This window comes from Salvelinus fontinalis, chromosome 23 (genome assembly GCF_029448725.1).
Source record: "Salvelinus fontinalis isolate EN_2023a chromosome 23, ASM2944872v1, whole genome shotgun sequence".
Classification (NCBI taxonomy): domain Eukaryota; kingdom Metazoa; phylum Chordata; class Actinopteri; order Salmoniformes; family Salmonidae; genus Salvelinus; species Salvelinus fontinalis.
In genome coordinates, this window is record NC_074687.1 from 11,430,500 (window position 1) to 11,452,569 (window position 22,070).

Below are 22,070 nucleotides of genomic sequence, written 5' to 3' on the forward strand. Positions count from 1 at the left end.
TTAGGTAATTTGTTATAATTAGAACAGCCTGTGGTTATTTGTTATTGGACTGGCAGAATGACACAACTACTAACACATTCGCCTACAGCTGGCCTGAACATCACTTTTTTGTATGCACTTTAATTATCCAATGTCACGCTTAGCGCTTAGCGCTGGCGAGGTGAAGCCTGAGCCCAAAGCACTGCTGGCGGGTCCAGTTATTCAAGCGCAGTGCTTTTATCATGTTGCTCCCGCTGTCAGTTGTCATGCACACCTGTCGGACTTTGCTCATCTTCCACGATGCCAGAGAGTCTTTGAGACCCTTTGAGACCCGTATGATCATCGGGGAAGTACGACGTCTGGAGGCAGACATTTAGCAATTTCCAGTCTTCGTTTATGTCTGTCAAACTTAGGTATGGCTCTAATGTTCTGCTCGGCTGTGGTGGAAAAATAAGAAACACTAGCCAGCTTCTCTGCCAGTCTTTCGCGGGTAGCAGTGTATAATCACGGCAGGGCCTCTTCCGTGAAGCACGTGAAGCTTGGCAGCTGATATTTGTGGTCAACTGTACCTAGCAGCTTTTTAAAGCCTGGCTTTTCTACTGTAAAGATTGAAACCATATCTTTCGCTATGTAATAAGTGACTGCATCTGTTATCTCCTTCCACATCAAACTTTTCTTGTCATAAGGGATTACGTTTGAAAAGGATGCGGCTGTGGTAGTTTGTCTTTCAGCAGACGTTTTGGGAATGGGGCGACTGGAATCGGCATTGTGAAGTCTCACGCATTCCTCCCATTCCACCTCGTGTTTCAGTTGCAGGTGATGGAAGAGGTTGGTTGTGCTGCTGCTTTTCGTAGCATTTGTCTTTCCACACATTTTGCACAGGACATTCGTTTGCTGAACATCAGACCTCTTAAACCCGAACCACTTCTATATTACTGAAAAAACATTGCCTCCCTTTTTTGGGGATGATTTCATCCTCACGAGAAGCTGAGCTGGCTTCCTCACTTTGCATGTTGGTGGAACTCTTACCGCCGCTACACTTCTCCGGCGTGGTTACAATTCGTGAAAGGCTGTCTAGGGTTGTGATTGGTGGATAACCTCTGTGCATGTGCTGTCACGCAATTGGGACATGATTTGACATTGGGCTGACAGAGAAGACCGTGAGATGCTGCATTTGTAAAACGTTACAACATTATAACATAACCTCGATTCTTGCGATACAGGCATTTTCCATACAACATAAAACATAAACTCGAATATATCGAAAACAATTGATATCGCCCAGCCCTATTTGATAGCCTTCAATACTGGCTGTACTAGAGAATTTAAAACCTTTTTTTTGTAAGAACATAGTATATGGGACTGATTTTAAGAAATTTTGCTCAATTAATTTGATTAATATTAGGGGTTTTCTATTCAAAGAAAAATGAAAAACCCTCTGGGTTTCTGCTAGGATCGAACGGAAAATATGGTACTGTACAACGTGACAGTCGGGAGTACAGTACTGGGCTATTTAGCTAAAGATTCCTCGTGTCGTGCATGCACGCGGGAGACTGGGGTTCAATTCCCCGACGGGAAGGAAGGAGTAGGCTGTCCTTGTAAATAAGAATTTGTTCGTAACTGACTTTTAAATAAAGGTTAAACTAAGAGCATAACATTTCTACATCATAATTGTAGTCTAACCAATACCCAAACGGAGAGTCAGTGAAAATAAAAATCTCATTGATTTATCAAGACCAGTCATGCTTGTCTCAGAGCAGCGCAAAACAGTGCTAAAATAGTTGTACGCTTTTGCTTCAAATCCTATTGCTTCCAACTTCAATATGCTCTTTAATAAGACCTACACCACTATTAACAGCACATTACTCAACACTAGTGAGACTCACATCGCCTACGGTAGGCCTACTGTATATCGAAAAATATGGTGTGACCCTGCGACAATAATTACATATAGAGGATTGGAGAATATTTCTGTAATTCAGTGATATTTATTCCCGTTGTAATTCGTTATGGATCCATAACTAAATAAACCTTGGCATTTTGAAAGACTATTTTTATCATTATTTTATTAACGAAAGACTAAATATGCCATTATTAGTTACATTATTTTAGTTTGAACGTGCAGACTATCACTAAGAACAGAACAGCGGGAACGTTTCCCTAGTCAGTGCCATTATTAGTGCAATGCCCCTTAAACTGTTGCTCTGTGCTACCTCGGGTGGGGTCCCCCCCCCTTCCTCCTCCTCCCGTCCCCATGGGCTAGATCGGTCTTCTGTGCGCGGCTCTGCGGCACATCCCGAGCACCCTGCCCTCGTGCCTTGAACCTTGTGCGGTTTCAGTGGATACAGCTGAATCCCATTGTGCGCCACTCGGGAGCCATGACCAATATATATTGTCCTGCTAATAACAGGGTTAATAATATATCTGTGAGAATATCCAAACAGATATCCACAAGCCAAAAATGAACTTGTGCACAATTATCAGTTTCTATTTAGGTTTATGTCGCCCATTCATTGTCAGTTAGAGACACAGTAGGACCCAAAAGCATAATCAGTGCTCTAACTCCCCCTTGTGGTGGTCTGGAGCAATGAAGTGGTGACGCAGGGTATTGTACTAAACCACAAATTACCTCTAAGTCCCGCAGCATAATCGCAAAACATTTAGTGGAGAAACCACTGTAGATGTAGGTTCTTTGACACAGTCACGTAGCCTACGTGTTGGTTATCTGACGGTTACATGTTGGTTATGTGACTGTCAGAGGCACAAAAAGTACCAACAGAACAAAGTAGTATGGACCTTGTTTCCATTTGTAATGGAATAAAACGTCAGACATGAAATGTCAGCCTGTTATCTAAATCCTAGTTCCCTGCCAACAGATAGTTTTCTCTTAAACAGTCAGAACTGGTGGCTCTGACTGAGAACGTACAGCAGAAGCTTTCTTACAACAACAAGTTGGAGAACATCAACACGGTTAGCTGTCTTTTACATTTTTTTATTAAACCCTGTATCCATCCTCCTTTCTGTGGCATTTTAAATCCTTTAGCAAATGTCATTGGTTAATCTTTTTCCTGACTCGAGCCTTGCAAAAGATCATTCTCGCCCTGTCTCTGCAGAAATTAAACCCGCCCACACTGTCTGTAAACAGTGAAGGATTTATACCAATGCTTTCGAAATTGGATGACTGTATACAGTATGTTTCTTCCCATGTAAGTATATTTTCAGCCCACAATGGAAAGTATGTATTCTACTGTAGAGCTGTGTCTTCATATTGGCTGATTAACTTTTTTTTCAGCCACAAACTTTAAGGATTACCCAGGATTACCCAGTGGCCAAAGTTCCAACAGTGTCTGTCTAAAGCCATGCTCTTCATGAAGACTCACAGTGTGAACGCTATGCAGAATCTCACCAGCCAGTTAACACAAAGGGTAGGAAGAAGTCCTCGGACGCTTTTTTATTATCGATTTTGACTTGGTACTGGTACACACAAGTCTTCTGTCTTGAGTTGTCTGTCTGATTTCAAATTTATTTTTCTTTCAGGATCCATTGGACAATGTCTTCACACTGTGTCAAGTTCAGAGCAGCTGCACCCAAAGTCAGAGTGAGTATAATGATTTATTTATTCTGTTGGAATTTAACATCAAATTCGCTAAGCCATCCTTTTGGTTGCAAAACTCTGTGTTGTGTTTGTAGAGATGAATAATAGTGATTGTTCTTTCAGATGCTGATTGAACAAATGGAACAGAGGTCAGAGAGAATACTTGAGTGAGTATTGGGTTCATGTACTGTATGATCATGGCTTATCAGGATCGCCTCACCTACTGTGGTGTGTTCTGTTATCTTTATGTAATTCAAATCAACTTTTATTTGTCACATGCGCCAAATACAACAGTTGTAGATCTTTACAGTGAAATTCTTACTTACAAGCCCTTAACCAACAATGCAGTTTATAGAAAAATAGAAATATAAGTAACAAATAATTAAAGAGCAGCAGTAAAATAACAATAGCTAGGCTATATACAGGGGGTACCGGTACAGAGTCAATGTGCGGGGGCACCAGTTATTCGAGGTAATTGAGGTAATATGTACATGAAGGTAGAGTTATTAAAGTGACTATGCATGGATAATAATCAGAGTAGCAGCAGTGTAAGGGGGGGGAAATGCAAATATTCTGAGTAGCCATTGCTTAGATGTTCAGGAGTCTTATGGCTTGGGGGTAGAAGCTGTTTAGAAGCTTTTTGGACTTAGACTTGGCGCTCCGGTACTGCTTCCCGTGTGGTAGCAGAGAGAACAATCTATGACTATGGTGGCTGGAGTCTTTGACAATTTTTAGGGCCTTCCTCTGACACCGCCTGGTATAGAGGTCCTAGATGGCAGGAAGCTTGGCATCGGTGATTTACTGTGCCGTTCGCACTACCCTCTGAAGTGCCTTGCGGTCCGAGGCCGAGCAGTTGCCATACCTAGCAGTCATGCAACCAGTCAGGATGCTCTCGATGGTGCAGCTGTAGAACCATTTAAGGAGTTGAGGACCCATGACAAATCTTTTCAGTCTCCTGAGGGGGAATAGGTTTTGTCATGCCCTCTTCACGACTGTCTTGGTGTGCTTGGACCATGTTAGTTTATTGGTGATGTGGACACCAAGGAACTTGAAACTCTCAACCTGCTCCACTACAGCCCCGTCGTTGAGAATGGGGGAGGGTGCTTGGTCCTCCTTTTCATGTAGTCCACAATCATCTCCTTGGTCATGTTGAGGGAGAGGTTGTTGTCTTAGCACCACACGGCCAGGTCAAGACCCTGTTTAAAGGTCTTACTCACATCGGCTACAGAGAGTGTGATCACACAATCGTCCGGAACAGCTGGTGCTCTCATGCATGTTTCAGTGTTACTTGCCTCGAAGCAAGCATAGAAGTAATTTAGCTCATCTGGTAGGCTTGTCTCACTGGGAAGCTCGTGGCTGTTCTTCCCTTTGTAGTATGTAATAGTTTGCAAGCCCAGCCACATCCAGATTAGCCACTCATCACCGGATCCTTACAAGGCACCCCGATCTCCTTCCGCACGGTTGGTTAAGAGCCAATAAAATGGCAGCCATCCCCTCCGGTGCCATTATTATTTACATTTATTTCCTAATTCCTACACATGTTCTGTCATCTATGTGTAATGCCTACCCGTGTTCTATCATCTATGTGTAAAGCCTACCCGTGTGCTGTCATCTATGTGTAAAGCCTACCCGTGTTCTGTCATCTATGTGTAAAGCCTACCCGTGTTCTGTCATCTATGTGTAAAGCCTACCCCTGTGCTGTCATCTATGTGTAAAGCCTACCCGTGTTCTATCATCTATGTGTAAAGCCTACCCGTGTTCTGTCATCTATGTGTAAAGCCTACCCGTGTTCTATCATCTATGTGTAAAGCCTACCCGTGTTCTGTCATCTATGTGTAATGCCTACCCGTGTTCTATCATCTATGTGTAATGCCGACTTTTGTTCTGTCATCCCCAAGTACCATCAGCTGTTGGAGGAGATCCACCACTGCTACCTGGACCAGAGGGAGCAGCTCCTCAGCCCCAGCATCACAGCCACAACTGCAGACTTGACCAGCCAAAACAATAAAGACCACTGTGCATTAGTAAGACCAGATGGCTGCCGTTTTATGGGCTCCTAATCAATTGTGCTATTATTTAGTGTGTCTTTTTGCGTTATTTGTAACGTATTTTGTACATATTATGACCGAAAAGAGCTTCTGGATATCAGAACAGCGATTACTCACCTTGAATTGGACAAAGATTTTTTTCTTTAGCGAGTCGGACGCAAAGGATTTACTCCAGATACCCGACCAGGCCCAAATCTCAGATATTCGCGTGAAGAGAAGACACAGATACAAGGGACGCAGGTCAGGGTGCCTTGTGAGAATTTGTCTAAGAGTGGGTAACCCGCCTCTACCATCCATCCTATTGGCCAATGTGCAATCACTGGAGAATAAACTGGATGACCTCCTGTCAAGACTATCCTACCAACAGGATATTAAACAGTGATATCGTATGTTTCTCTGTGTTCTAGACTGAACGACGACATGGATAACAAGGGGTGGCGTTCTGTGTCTATTTGTTAATAACAGCTGGTGCGTGAAATCAAATATTAAGGAAGTCTTGAGGTTTTGTTCGCCTGACGTAGAGTATCTCATGATAAGCTGTAGACCACCCTATTTACCAAGAGAGTTTATCTATATTTTTCGTAGCTGTCTATTTACCACCACAAACCGATGCTGTCACTTTGACCGTACTCAACGAGCTGTATAAAGCCATAAGCAAACAAGAAAATGCTCATCCAGAGGTGACGCTCCTAGTGGCCGGGGACTTTAATGCAGGGAAATTTAAATCTGTTTTACCTAATTTCTACCAGCATGTTACATGTGCAACAAGAGGAGAAAAAAAACTCGAGACCACGTTTACTCCACACAGAGACGCTTACAAAGCTCGCCCTCCATTTGGCAAATCTGACCATAATGCTCTCCTCCAGCTTACAAGCAAAAACTAAAGCAGGAAGTACCAGTGACTCGCTCAATATGGAAGTGGTCAGATAACGCAGCTGCTAAGCTACAGGACTGTTCCGCTAGCACAGACTGGAATATGTTCTGGGACTCATCCAATGGCATTGAGGAGTATACCACATCAGTCACCGGCTTCATCAATAAGTGCATTGATGACGTTGTGGTAGGCCTGATCACAACGAGACAGCCAATAGGGAGGAGGTCAGGAACCTGGAAGTGTGGTGCCAAGACAACAACTTCTCCCTCAATGTGATCAAGACAAAGGAAATGATTGTGGACTACAGGGAAAGGTGGGCAGAGTGCGACCCCATTCTCATCGACAGGGCTGTAGTGGAGCAGGTTGAGAGCTTCAAGTTCCTTGGTGTCCACATCCCCAGCAAACTATCATGGTCCAAATACACCAAGACAGGTGTGAAGAGGTCACGACAACGCCTATTCCCCCTCAGTAGAGTGAAAAGATGTGTCATGGGTCCTCACATCCTCAAAAAGTTCTACAGCTACACCATCGAGAGCATCCTGACTGGTTGCATCACCGCCTGGTATTTCAACTGCTCAGCCTCCAACCGCAAGGCGCTACAAGCTTCCTGCCATCCAGGTCCTCTACCAGGCGGTGTCAGAGGAAGGCCCTAAAAATTGTCAAAGACTCCAGCCACCCTAGTCATAGAGTGTTCTCGCACGGCAAGCGGTACCAGAGCGTCAAGTCTAGGTCCAAAAGGCTTCTGAACAGCTAATTAAATGGCTATTTGCATTTATGCTGCTGCTTCTCAATGTCTGTCATCTATGCATAGTCACTTAACCCCTACCTACATGTACATATCACATCAATTACCATGACTAACCTGTACCTCCGCACATTTACTCGGTACTGGTACCCCCTGTATATAGTCTTGTTGTTATTTTATTGTTGCTCTTATTTTTTTATTGTAGTCTTATTTATTTTTATTTATTTTATTTTTTCTTAACTGCATTGTTGGTTAAGGGCTCATAAGTAATAACTTCACTGTACGGTCTACACCGTTTTAAACAACAAGGACCGCTGTGCATTAGTAAGCTCACAGTATTTTACTAAGATCTATTCACTTGTGATTGGTTTTATTTTATTTGTCAGATACAATTGCATAGATACTGTACAAACACATTACTGAAATGATGTTATCTGAGAAGCCTTCAACATGTTTTGCCAGCGCTGTCTTTTTGTCCTGTGTTCTCTTCCCAGGTGCGTAGTGGCTTTGCCTTCATGTTTCACGTCTGTCAGGATGAGCACCAGCTCTACACTGACTTTGTCTCCAAACCCACACCTAGACTAGAGGAACTACAGTACCCAAACCCACACCTAGACTAGAGGAAGTACAGTACCCAAACCCACACCTATACTAGAGGAAGCACTGTCTCCAAATCCACACCTAGACTAGAGGAAGTACTGTCTCCAAACCCACACCTAGACTAGAGGAAGTACTGTCTCCAAACCCACACCTAGACTAGAGGAAGTACTGTCTCCAAACCCACACCTAGACTAGAGGAAGCACAGTACCCAAACCCACACCTAGACTAGAGGATGTACTGTCTACAAACCCACACCTATACTAGAGGAAGCACTGTCTCCAAACCCACACCTAGACTAGAGGAAGTACAGTACCCAAACCCACACCTAGACTAGAGGAAGCACAGTACCCAAACCCACACCTAGACTAGAGGATGTACTGTCTCCAAACCCACACCTAGACTAGAGGAAGCACAGTACCCAAACCCACACCTAGACTAGAGGAAGCACTGTCTCCAAACCCACACCTAGACTAGAGGATGTACTGTCTACAAACCCACACCTAGACTAGAGGATGTACTGTCTCCAAACCCACACCTAGACTAGAGGATGCACTGTCTCCAAACCCACACCTAGACTAGAGGAAGTACTGTCTCCAAACCCACACCTAGACTAGAGGATGTACTGTCTACAAACCCACACCTAGACTAGAGGATGTACTGTCTCCAAACCCACACCTAGACTAGAGGAAGTACAGTACCCAAACCCACACCTAGACTAGAGGAAGCACTGTCTCCAAACCCACACCTAGACTAGAGGATGCACTGTCTCCAAACCCACACCTAGACTAGAGGAAGTACTGTCTCCAAACCCACACCTAGACTAGAGGATGTACTGTCTCCAAACCCACACCTAGACTAGAGGATGCACTGTCTCCAAACCCACACCTAGACTAGAGGATGCACTGTCTCCAAACCCACACCTAGACTAGAGGATGTACTGTCTCCAAACCCACACCTAGACTAGAGGATGTACTGTCTCCAAACCCACACCTAGACTAGAGGAAGTACTGTCTCCAAACCCACACCTAGACTTTGTTTTTTGTAGCATCATCCCGTAATGCTAATGCTCACTGAAGTTCAGAGCTCTGTACAGTATATGTTTGTCTTGACATAAAGGCTCACATGAATGGATATTTCCTTGTTATTATTCTCCTTTCTTTTTCTTTAATTTATTTTCTTTCTTTTCTGTCTGTCCTGTCTGTCTTGTCTTTTTACACCTGATGGCTTTACTGTTGAATTAACAACTGTCAGCTGTAACATTCTACCCAGTGAATGTTACACACAACATGTATCTAAACATTCCACACAAAACATGTATCTAAACTGATCAGATACTAGCTAGTGTTTCTCTCATGTAGAAGAAATGCATTTTCAACATACTGTCATTTCCCAGAGGACAACTCAAATGTGACCTTTTAAAATGCAGTGAGTGAACTCACTACAGAGCCTTTTGCTCACTGGTGGGAAAGTGAAGGAGTCCCCCCCCCCTCCAGTGAACTGCTGGAGAAGCTGTGTCTTTCGCTGTATGACGTCCTGCGATCGCTCATCGTCCACGGTATCCACCTGGAGACCCTGTCAGAACTCTGTGGAATTCTAAATAATGAGATGCTAGAAGACCACGTCCACAAGAACCGTACTGTCACTCGCAATACAAAGGACCTCCTCTGGCCATCAAGCTATGGTATGTTACATATTTACCATAACATATTTTCAGAGAGCAGTGTAATTAGGCCTACACGTCAACAGATAAAACATGTCCTAGGACATGGTATTTCTTTCTAAAAGCGAGGGTGTGTAACCAGGCTGAGTAGATGTGTATGACATCATGGTGTGTGTAGCTGGTCAGCTGGGGGTGTTTGAGGCGGTGGTGAAACATGCTGCAGGACGTCCAGGAGAGTCTGGTCTACAGGACACACATCTACATCCAAGCTGACATCCCCGGGGACCTGACCTATCCTGAGAAACTGGAGATGATGGAGGTGGGTTTGACTGACTGCTGTCTTCAGTCAGTAGGAGGAAGTTGCCCCTATATACTAATCTAAGGTCTGTTTCCCTTGGAATGGGAATATATAACATTTCAGGGTTTTTTTACCTTAATTTAACTAGGCAAGTCAGTTAAGAACCAATTCTTATTTACAATGACGGCCCTCACTGGTCAATTGTGCGCCGCCCTATGGGACTCCCAGTCATGGCCGTTTGTGATACAGCCTGGAATTGAACCAGGGTGTCTGTAGTGACGCCTCAAGCCCTGAGATGCAGTGCCTTAGACTGCTGTGCCACTCGGGAGCCAAGTTAAGAGTGATTAACACAATGTTCCCTTTCTGTAATATTTCCAGTGTTCTGGTGATAGTGATTGACACTGATTCATTATTGATTCTGTGAAACACTGATTCTGTAGCAGCTGAAAGTCACTGCCCTTTGTTTTGACTTGTACACGGTCTTGGCCTGGCGTTTTACAGTACAGATGTTGACAGTCCACTTGCTGCTGTCTGAGTAGAATAGAAAGAGCCTGTCTCCAAGAGGCCTGCTAGATGTTTTCTGTGCTGGAGGCGTCTCCCTGTTCAACTTGTAATAAACTACGGCCGGGCATGAGTAATCGAACAGACGTCAAAGCTCGATCTTTAACCAGAGATTTCAAAAAAATGAATTGAATACTGTAAAACTATTTGCTGCCTGCCCGAACGGGCAAGTGACATTTTGTCTTAAAGACAATGTTAATTTGCTTTGACTCTAGTGTTCCATGTGTACATGTGCATTTGCAGGGCACAACAAAAAGGAAACCAAGCCAAGCATCACGCCCTTCTCCCTAAATTCCCTTTCCCCTCCGTGTCTCATTCATTCAATTGCGTTTCGACCTCTCCATATACACACAGGGACACACGTCCTGAGTGTGCACACTAACTCCTGTTAGCCCTACAGAAATAAATGCCTAAAGAAATGTATCTAACCAATGGGATACACAAGCTACAGTCCTTGCCAAGTGATCATAGTTTTTATCACAAATTTAAAAATCTGAAAATATTGTGTTGATGGTGTCCACCATGTTGTCCCTGTGTTGATGTTGTCCACCATGTTGTCCCTGTGTTGATGGTGTCCACCATGTTGTCCCTGTGTTGATGGTGTCCACCATGTTGTCCCTGTGTTGATGCTGTCCACCATATTGTCCCTGTGTTGATGTTGTCCACCATGTTGTCCCTGTGTTGATGCTGTCCACCATGTTGTCCCTGTGTTGATGCTGTCCACCATGCTGTCCCTGTGTTGATGCTGTCCACCATGTTGTCCCTGTGTTGATGTTGTCCCTGTGTTGATGCTGTCCACCATGTTGTCCCTGTGTTGATGCTGTCCACCATGCTGTCCCTGTGTTGATGCTGTCCACCATGCTGTCCCTGTGTTGATGCTGTCCACCATGTTGTCCACTATGCTGTCCCTGTGTTGATGCTGTCCACCATGTTGTCCCTGTGTTGATGCTGTCCACCATGTTGTCCCTGTGTTGATGCTGTCCACCATGTTGTCCCTGTGTTGATGCTGTCCACCATGTTGTCCCTGTGTTGATGCTGTCCACCATGTTGTCCCTGTGTTGATTCTGTCCACCATGTTGTCCCTGTGTTGATGCTGTCCACCATGTTGTCCCTGTGTTGATGCTGTCCACCATGTTGTCCCTGTGTTGATGCTGTCCACCATATTGTCCCTGTGTTGATGTTGTCCACCATGTTGTCCCTGTGTTGATGCTGTCCACCATGTTGTCCCTGTGTTGATGCTGTCCACCATGCTGTCCCTGTGTTGATGCTGTCCACCATGTTGTCCCTGTGTTGATGTTGTCCCTGTGTTGATGCTGTCCACCATGTTGTCCCTGTGTTGATGCTGTCCACCATGCTGTCCCTGTGTTGATGCTGTCCACCATGCTGTCCCTGTGTTGATGCTGTCCACCATGTTGTCCACTATGCTGTCCCTGTGTTGATGCTGTCCACCATGTTGTCCCTGTGTTGATGCTGTCCACCATGTTGTCCCTGTGTTGATGCTGTCCACCATGTTGTCCCTGTGTTGATGCTGTCCACCATGTTGTCCCTGTGTTGATGCTGTCCACCATGTTGTCCCTGTGTTGATGCTGTCCACCATGTTGATGCTGTCCACCATGTTGTCCCTGTGTTGATGTTGTCCACCATGTTGTCCCTGTGTTGATGCTGTCCACCATGTTGTCCCTGTGTTGATGCTGTCCACCATGTTGTCCCTGTGTTGATGCTGTCCACCATGTTGTCCCTGTGTTGATGCTGTCCACCATGTTGTCCCTGTGTTGATGCTGTCCACCATGTTGTCCCTGTGTTGATGCTGTCCACCATGTTGTCCCTGTGTTGATGCTGTCCACCATGTTGTCCCTGTGTTGATGCTGTCCACCATGTTGTCCCTGTGTTGATGCTGTCCACCATGTTGTCCCTGTGTTGATGCTGTCCACCATGTTGTCCCTGTGTTGATGCTGTCCACCATGTTGTCCCTGTGTTGATGCTGTCCACCATGTTGTCCCTGTGTTGATGCTGTCCACCATGTTGTCCCTGTGTTGATGCTGTCCACCATGTTGTCCCTGTGTTGATGTTGTCCACCATGTTGTCCCTGTGTTGATGTTGTCCACCATGTTGTCCCTGTGTTGATGCTGTCCACCATGTTGTCCCTGTGTTGATGTTGTCCACCATGTTGTCCCTGTGTTGATGTTGTCCACCATGTTGTCCCTGTGTTGATGCTGTCCACCATGTTGTCCCTGTGTTGATGCTGTCCACCATGTTGATGCTGTCCACCATGTTGTCCCTGTGTTGATGTTGTCCACCATGTTGTCCCTGTGTTGATGCTGTCCACCATGTTGTCCCTGTGTTGATGCTGTCCACCATGTTGTCCCTGTGTTGATGTTGTCCACCATGTTGTCCCTGTGTTGATGCTGTCCACCATGTTGTCCCTGTGTTGATGCTGTCCACCATGCTGTCCACCATGTTGTCCCTGTGTTGATGCTGTCCACCATGCTGATGGGATTTGTTGGCCCTCCAGAGAGCAGTCTTCCAGGGTTTATCTCAAGAGGCCTTATCTGCTTGCATCCAGTCCCTGCTCAAAGCCTCTGATGTCGTCCTCAAGAACAAGGTTGGTGCAGATTTATTTTAGGCACAAGGACAATGCGATGCACGTAATGTGTTACGTTATACATTCAGTGGCAGAGTCAGGATTTGGTGTAAGCAGTATGAGTCCATGGCCCCATTCGGCCTGGTGTCAACAGTACAGGCTGGTGGCGGTGGTGTGATGATGTGGGGAGTGTTTTCCTGGCACATGTTAGGTCCCTTGATGCCAATTGAGCAATGTTTCCATACCCCAAATAATTCAGACTGTTCTGGAGGCAAAGGGCGGTCTGACCCAGTACTAGAAAGTTATACCTAATAAACTGGCCACTGAGTGTACATTTCTGATTGTAAAGGGTGTCATACCAAAACAACTGTAGCCCTTCACCTGTTCACCTTTTTTCTTCTGTGAAAATGGGTCAATACTGGTTTTCTTTTTGGGGAAAAGGTTAACATTTTAAATATTCTGATGTTAAAGTTACTGGTATGGTTTCATCTTGTACGGACACAAGTAGACGGTCAGCTGTTTCTGATCAAACACTTGTTCATCATGAGGGAACAGATGGTCCCATCCCACACAGTCTTTGCCATCAAGGAGATCTCTCTGGACCTGAAGAGAACCAGAGGTGAGATGGTGAGGAAGGGAGAGAAGAGGTTCCTTAAAACCTGTCATCACATTAGCATAATCAGTCGTGGATGACTGTTGTGTCCAAATGCACATATGACTATTATAACTTGAGTTACTGTATAGCCTTCTGTATCTGTCGGTAGAATTGCTCCTGTTCTGGTACTTCCAAGGGCGGATGTAATTTGTAACACTAGAGAGCACTCTAATCCTTCTTCAGCAAGATCCATCTTTTCTTTTTCCTTTTTTTAAAGCAGATGCTGCCTTCAAAATGATGAACCCAAAATCTGTACCTAGTTTCTTCAGACTGAACAGCCACAATGCCATCCTATAAGTTATTTTAGATGTAAAGCTTTAGATTTAGTTTAAATACATCATACACATATAGGACCAGGGGTTTCTATGTCAGGAAAACATCATGGCCCTATATGTTATCTGAGAGGTCCCTCATCTACAATACCAGTTACTAGTAACTCATTTAACCTCTCTCTGGACCTCATCTATAGTAGTAGTAACTAACTAACCTCTCTCAGGATCTAATCTACAGTACTATGTACTAGTAACTAACTAACCTCTCTCTGGACCTAATCTACAGTAGTAGTAACTAACTAACCTCTCTCTGGACCTAATCTACAGTACTATGTACTAGTAACTAACCTCTCTCTCGACCTAATCTACAGTACTATGTACTAGTAACTAACCTCTCTCTCGACCTAATCTACAGTACTATGTACTAGTAACTAACTAACCTCTCTCAGGACCTAATCTACAGTACTATGTATTAGTAAATAACTAACCTCTCTCTCGACCTAATCTACAGTACTATGTACTAGTAACTAACTAACCTCTCTCTGGACCTAATCTACAGTACTATGTACTAGTAACTAACTAACCTCTCTCTGGACCTAATCTACAGTACTATGTACTAGTAACTAACCTCTCTCAGGACCTAATCTACAGTACTATGTACTAGTAACTAACTAACCTCTCTCTGGACCTAATCTACAGTAGTAGTAACTAACTAATCTCTCTCTGGACCCAATCTACAGTACTATGTACTAGTAACTAACTAATCTCTCTCTGGACCTAATCTACAGTATTATGTACTAGTAACTAACCACTCTCTGGACCTAATCTACAGTACTATGTATTAGTAACTAACCACTCTCTGGACCTAATCTACAGTACTATGTACTAGTAACTAACTAACCTCTCTCAGGACCTAATCTACAGTACTATGTACTAGTAACTAACTAACCTCTCTCAGGACCTAATCTACAGTAGTAGTAACTAACTAATCTCTCTCAGGACCTCATCTACAGTACTATGTACTAGTAACTAACTAATCTCTCTCTGGACCTAATCTACAGTACTATGTACTAGTAACTAACCTCTCTCTCGACCTAATCTACAGTACTATGTACTAGTAACTAACCTCTCTCTGGACCTAATCTACAGTACTATGTACTAGTAACTAACTAACCTCTCTCAGGACCTAATCTACAGTACTATGTATTAGTAAATAACTAACCTCTCTCAGGACCTAATCTACAGTACTATGTACTAGTAACTAACTAACCTCTCTCTGGACCTAATCTACAGTAGTATGTACTAGTAACTAACCTCTCTCTGGACCTAATCTACAGTACTATGTACTAGTAACTAACTAACCTCTCTGTGGACCTAATCTACAGTACTATGTACTAGTAACTAACTAACCTCTCTCTGGACCTAATCTACAGTAGTAGTAACTAACTAACCTCTCTCTGGACCTAATCTACAGTACTATGTACTAGTAACTAACCTCTCTCTGGACCTAATCTACAGTACTATGTACTAGTAACTAACTAACCACTCTCTGGACCTAATCTACAGTACTATGTACTAGTAACTAACTAACCTCTCTCTGGACTTAATCTACAGTACTATGTACTAGTAACTAACTAACCTCTCTCTGGACTTAATCTACAGTACTATGTACTAGTAACTAACTAACCTCTCTCTGGACCTAATCTACAGTACTATGTACTAGTAACTAACTAACCTCTCTCAGGACCTAATCTACAGTACTATGTACTAGTAACTAACAAATCTCTCTCTGGACCTAATCTACAGTACTATGTACTAGTAACTAACTAACCTCTCTCAGGACCTAATCTACAGTACTATGTATTAGTAAATAACTAACCTCTCTCAGGACCTAATCTACAGTACTATGTATTAGTAAATAACTAATCTCTCTCTGGACCTAATCTACAGTAGTAGTAACTAACTAATCTCTCTCTGGATCTAATCTACAGTACTATGTACTAGTAACTAATCTCTCTCTGGACCCAATCTACAGTAGTATGTACTAGTAACTAACTAATCTCTCTCTGGACCTAATCTACAGTACTATGTACTAGTAACTAACTAACCTCTCTCAGGACCTAATCTACAGTAGTAGTAACTAACTAATCTCTCTCTGGACCCAATCTACAGTAGTATGTACTAGTAACCAACCTCTCTCTGGACCTAATCTACAGTAGTAGTAACTAACTAACCTCTCTCAGGACCTAATCTACAGTACTATGTACTAGTAACTAACTAACCTCTCTCAGGACCTAATCTACAGTACTATGTACTAGTAACTAACTAATCTCTCTCTGGACCCAATCTACAGTACTATGTACTAGTAACTAACTAACCTCTCTCAGGACCTGATCTACAGTACTATGTACTAGTAACTAACTAATCTCTCTCAGGACCTAATCTACAGTACTATGTACTAGTAACTAACTAACCTCTCTCAGGACCTAATCTACAGTAGTAGTAACTAACTAATCTCTCTCTGGACCTAATCTACAGTACTATGTACTAGTAACTAACTAACCTCTCTCAGGACCTAATCTACAGTAGTAGGAACTAACTAATCTCTCTCAGGACCTGATCTACAGTACTATGTACTAGTAACTAACTAACCTCTCTCAGGACCTAAGCTACAGTAGTAGTAACTAACTAACCTCTCTCTGGACCTAATCTACAGTACTATGTACTAGTAACTAACCTCTCTCTGGACCTAATCTACAGTACTATGTACTAGTAACTAACTAATCTCTCTCTGGACCTGATCTACAGTACTATGTACTAGTAACTAACTAACCTCTCTCAGGACCTAATCTACAGTAGTAGTAACTAACTAATCTCTCTCTGGACCTAATCTACAGTACTATGTACTACTAACTAACTAACCTCTCTCAGGACCTCATCTACAGTACTATGTACTAGTAACTAACCTCTCCCAGGACCTAATCTACAGTACTATGTACTAGTAACTAACCTCTCTCTGGACCTAATCTACAGTAGTACTAACTAACTAACCTCTCTCTGGATCTAATCTACTGTACTATGTACTAGTAACTAACCTCTCTCTGGACCTCATCTACAGTACTATGTACTAGTAACTAACCTCTCTCTGGACCTAATCTACAGTACTATGTACTAGTAACTAACCTCTCTCTGGACCTCATCTACAGTACTATGTACTAGTAACTAACCTCTCTCTGGACCTCATCTACAGTACTATGTACTAGTAACTAACTAATCTCTCTCTGGACCTAATCTACAGTACTATGTACTAGTAACTAACCTCTCTCTCGACCTAATCTACATTACTATGTACTAGTAACTAACTAACCTCTCTCAGGACCTAATCTACAGTAGTAGTAACTAACTAATCTCTCTCTGGACCCAATCTACAGTACTATGTACTAGTAACTAACTAATCTCTCTCTGGACCTAATCTACAGTACTATGTACTAGTAACTAACCTCTCTCTCCACCTAATCTACAGTACTATGTACTAGTAACTAACCTCTCTCTGGACCTCATCTACAGTACTATGTACTAGTAACTAACTAATCTCTCTCTGGACCTAATCTACAGTACTATGTACTAGTAACTAACCTCTCTCTGGACCTCATCTACAGTACTATGTACTAGTAACTAACTAATCTCTCTCTAGACCTAATCTACAGTACTATGTACTAGTAACTAACCTCTCTCTCGACCTAATCTACAGTACTATGTACTGGTAACTAACTAACCTCTCTCTGTTGGACCTGATCTACAGTACTATGTACTAGTAACTAGAGGTCGACCGATTATGATTTTTCAACGCCGATTACCGATTATTGGAGGACCAAAAAAAGCTGATACCGATTATTCGGCCGAGTTTTCTATATATATATTTTTAATAATGACAATTACAACAACACTGAATTAACACTTTTATTTTAACTTAATACATACATAAAAATCTATTTAGTCTCAAATAAATAATGAAACATGTTCAATTTGCTTTAAATAATGTAAAAACACAGTGTTGGAGAACGAAGTAAAAGTGCAATATGTGCCATGTAAAAAAGCTAACGTTTAAGTTCCTTGCTCAGAAGATGAGAGCATTTGAAAGCTGGTGGTTCCTTTTAACATGAGACTATTTCTCTCTATACCATTTATATTTCATATACCTTTGACTATTGGATGTTCTTATAGTATTGCCAGCCTAATCTCGGGAGTTGATAGGCTTGAAGTCATAAACAGCGCTGTGCTTCAAACATTGCTAAGATCTGCTGGCAAACGCAGGAAAGTGCTGTTTGAATGAATGCTTACGAGCCTGCTGGTGCCTACCACTGCTCAGTCAGACTGCTCTATCAAATATCAAATCATATACTTAATTATAATATAATAACACACAGATAATATAATATAATAACACACAAGCCTTAGGTCATTAGTATGTTCAAATCCGGAAACTATCATTTTGAAAACAAAACGTTTATTCTTTCAGTGAAATACGGAACCGTTCTGTATTTTATCGAGCAGGTGGCATCCATAAGTCTAAATATTGCTGTTACATTGCACAACCTTCATTGTTATGTCATAATCATGTTAAATTCTGGCAAATAAAGTACGGTCTTTGCTAGGAAGAAATGGTCTTCACACATGTTAGGAAGAAATGGTCTTCACACATTCACAATGAGCCAGGCAGCCCAAACTGCTGCATATACCCTGACTCTGCTTGCACAGAACGCAAGAGAAGTGACACAATTTCTCTATTGCCTGCTAACATGAATTTATTTTTAACTAAATATGCAGGTTTAAAAAATATACTTCTGTATTGATTTTAAGAAAGGCATTGATGTTTATGGTTAGGTACATTGGTGTAACGACAGTGCTTTTTTTGCGAATGCGCTTTTATTAAATCATCACCCGTTTGGCGAAGTAGGCTGTGATTCGATGATAAATTAACAGGCACCACAGTGATTATTTGCAATGCAGGACAAGCTAGTTAAACTAGTAATATCATCAACCATGTGTAGTTTGACTGTTTTTTATGAGATAAGTTTAATGCTAGCTAGCACCTTATCTTGGCTCCTTGCTGCACTCGAGTAACAGGTGGTCAGCCTGTCACGCAGTCTCCTCGTGGAGTGCAATGTAATCGGCCATAATCGGCCATAATCGCCAAAAATGACGATTACCGATTATGAAAACTTGACATCGGCCCCAATTAATCTGCCATGCCGATTTAATCGATCGCCCTCTACTAGTAACTAACCTCTCTCTCTGTCGCTCTGTCTCTGTTGGACCTTAGGGATCAGCTGAGATAAAAGAACACTACATCGACTGGAAGTAAGACGCCACCTGAAGTTCATCTGTGAGCAGTTCATCCAGCAACGGACTCACCTCTCTGTGGGGAATCGGGAGGAGTTCCTCACCAAGGTAACGTGTAAGTCGGACCGAGGAGAGGACAGGCAGACGTAGCCTGGGGCTCTGACTGCACAACATGATGCTTCCACCCCTGTGATTCACGGTTGGGATGGTGTTCTTCGGCTTGCAGGCCTCCCCCTTTTTCCACCAAACATAACGATGGTCATTATGGCCAAACAGTTCTATTTTTGTTTCATCAGACCAGAGGACATTTCTCCATAAAGTACAATCTTTGTCCCCATGTGCAGTTGCAAACCGTAGTCTGGCTTTTTATGGCAGTTTTGGAGCAGTGGCTTCTTCCTTGCTGAGCAGCCTTTCAGATAATGTTGATATAGGACTCGTTTTACTGTGGATATAAATACTTGTGTACCTGTTTCCTCCAGCATCTTCACAAGGTCCTTTGCTGTTGTTCTGGGATTGATTTGCACTTTTTGCACCAAAGTACGTTCATCTCTAGGAGACATAACACGTCACCTTCCTGGGCATTATGAAGGCTGCGTGGTTCCATGATGTTTATACTTTTGTACTATTGTTTGTACAGATGAATGTGGTACCTTCAGGCGTTGAACCAGACTTGTGGAGGTCTACACATTTTTTTTCCTGAGGTCTTGGCTGATTTCTTTTGATATTCCCATGATGTCAAGCAAAGAGCACTGAGCTTGAAGGTAGGCCTTGAAATACATCCACAGGTACACCTCCAATTGACACAAATTATGTCAGTTAGCCTATCAGAAGCTTCTAAAGCCATGACATCATTTTTTGGAATTTTCCAAGCTGTTTAAAGGCACAGTCAACTTAGTGTATGTAAACTTCTGACCGACTAGAATTGTGATACAGTGAATTATAAATTAAATAATCTGTCTGTTAACAATTGTTGGAAAAATGACTTGTGTTATGCACAAAGTAGATGTCCTAACTGACTTGCCAAAACTATAGTTTGTTAACAAGAAATGTGTGGAGTGGTTGAAAAAGAGTTTTAATGACTCCAACCTAAGTGTATGTAAACTTCTGACCTCAACTGTGTGTGTATATATCTCTCTAGTCCAGGGGAGGGTTATGTGTGTGTATATATGGGTTATGTGGGTTATGTGTGTGTATATATCTCTCTAGTCCAGGGGAGGGTTATGTGTGTGTATATATGGGTTATGTGGGTTATGTGTGTGTATATATCTCTCTAGTCCAGGGGAGGGTTATGTGTGTGTATATATGGGTTATGTGTGTGTATATATCTCTCTAGTCCAGGGGAGGGTTATGTGTGTGTATATATGGGTTATGTGTGTGTATATATCTCTCTAGTCCAGGGGAGGGTTATGTAACTGATGATTTCTATAATTGTCATTGTTTTAGAATGTGTTGCTTATGAGGCTATACACTGACTATACCAAACATTAGGAACACCTTCCTGATATTGAGTTGCACTCCCTTTTGCCCTCAGAACAGCCTCAATTCATCAGGGCATGGACTCTCCAAGGTGTCGAAAGCGTTCCACAGGGATGCTGGCCCATATTGATTCCAATGCTTCCCACAGTTGTGTCAAGTTGGCTGGATGGTGGTGGACCATTCTTGATACACACAGGAAACTGTTAAGCTTGAAACCCAGCAGTGTTGCAGTTTTGGACACAAACCAGTGTACCTGGCACCTACCATACCCTGTTCAAAGGCACTTCAATATTTTGTTTTGTCCATTCACCCTCTGAATGGCACACATACAATACATGTCTAAATTGTCTCGAGGCTTAAAAATCCTTATTTTAACCTGTCTCCTCCCCTTCATCTACACTGATTTGAAGTGGATTTAACAAGTGACCTCAATAAGGGATCATAGCTTTCACCTGGATTCACCTGGTCAGTCTATGTCATGGAAAGCGCAGTTGTGCTCCCGAGTGGCGCAGCGGTCTAAGGCATTGCAACTCGGTGCAAGAGGCGTCTCCCTGGTTCAAATCTAGGCTCTATCACATCCGGCCATGATTGTGAATCCCATAGGGTGGCGCACAATTGGCCCAGCGTCGTCCGGGGTAGGCCGTCATTGTAAATATTAATTTGTTGTTAACTGACCTGCCTAGTTAAGTAAAGGTTACATTTAAAAAAAATCTATAATAATAATTGTACACTCAGTGTATATCGAATCATCTCTGATTCTCCGCTGGGCAAGAAATATGAAGTGCGTCTTTTGGCTATTTAGTGTGGTCTCAATCAGATGATTTATAGGCTACGAAGCGCGTGATTGGAGAAGCACAGAGCAAAGTTATATTTTTCTAAGATGGATGGTGTAAATTAAACTAGTCTGCATTACACACTGCAATGGATATTCCACCCTGAGCGCTGGCCTGCTCTGCTCTTGCTGATCAAACACATTGTGTGCTGCCTAACCAGTGGCTGTGCTGTGTAGGGCTACTGTACGTTGGCAGTTCAGGAGTCAAAGAAAACATGTATTAGGTCTATTTCTCCCAAATTCTATGTCTTCTGCGCAGACTAGCCTATAGCCTATGTTCTGTTCAGTTTGAGAAAGGAGGGGCGCAAAGATGAGAAGGAGGACTGGAGGTCAACTTTGATAACTTGCTTTTTGATTTGATTTTAATACAAACAATATGTTTCTTTCCCATGATGTATTTATCAGAGTTATTGACCTCACAATAAGCCAGAGTCTAGTCATTTACTTGAAGCAGCAGCCGGGGGCACAATCAATCAGAAATGGACAGTACATGGTGCTGAAAGTTGGCAAATTCGAGTAGACATTCATTTGAACCATCTTCATTTTAATT

General features: G+C 42.8%; 1 pseudogene; it reads left to right on the plus strand.

Moving 5' to 3' along the window:
- Nucleotides 1-221: 221 nt before the first annotated feature.
- Nucleotides 222-22,070, plus strand: part of LOC129821570 (conserved oligomeric Golgi complex subunit 3-like) — a 30,494-nt pseudogene continuing 8,645 nt past the window's right edge.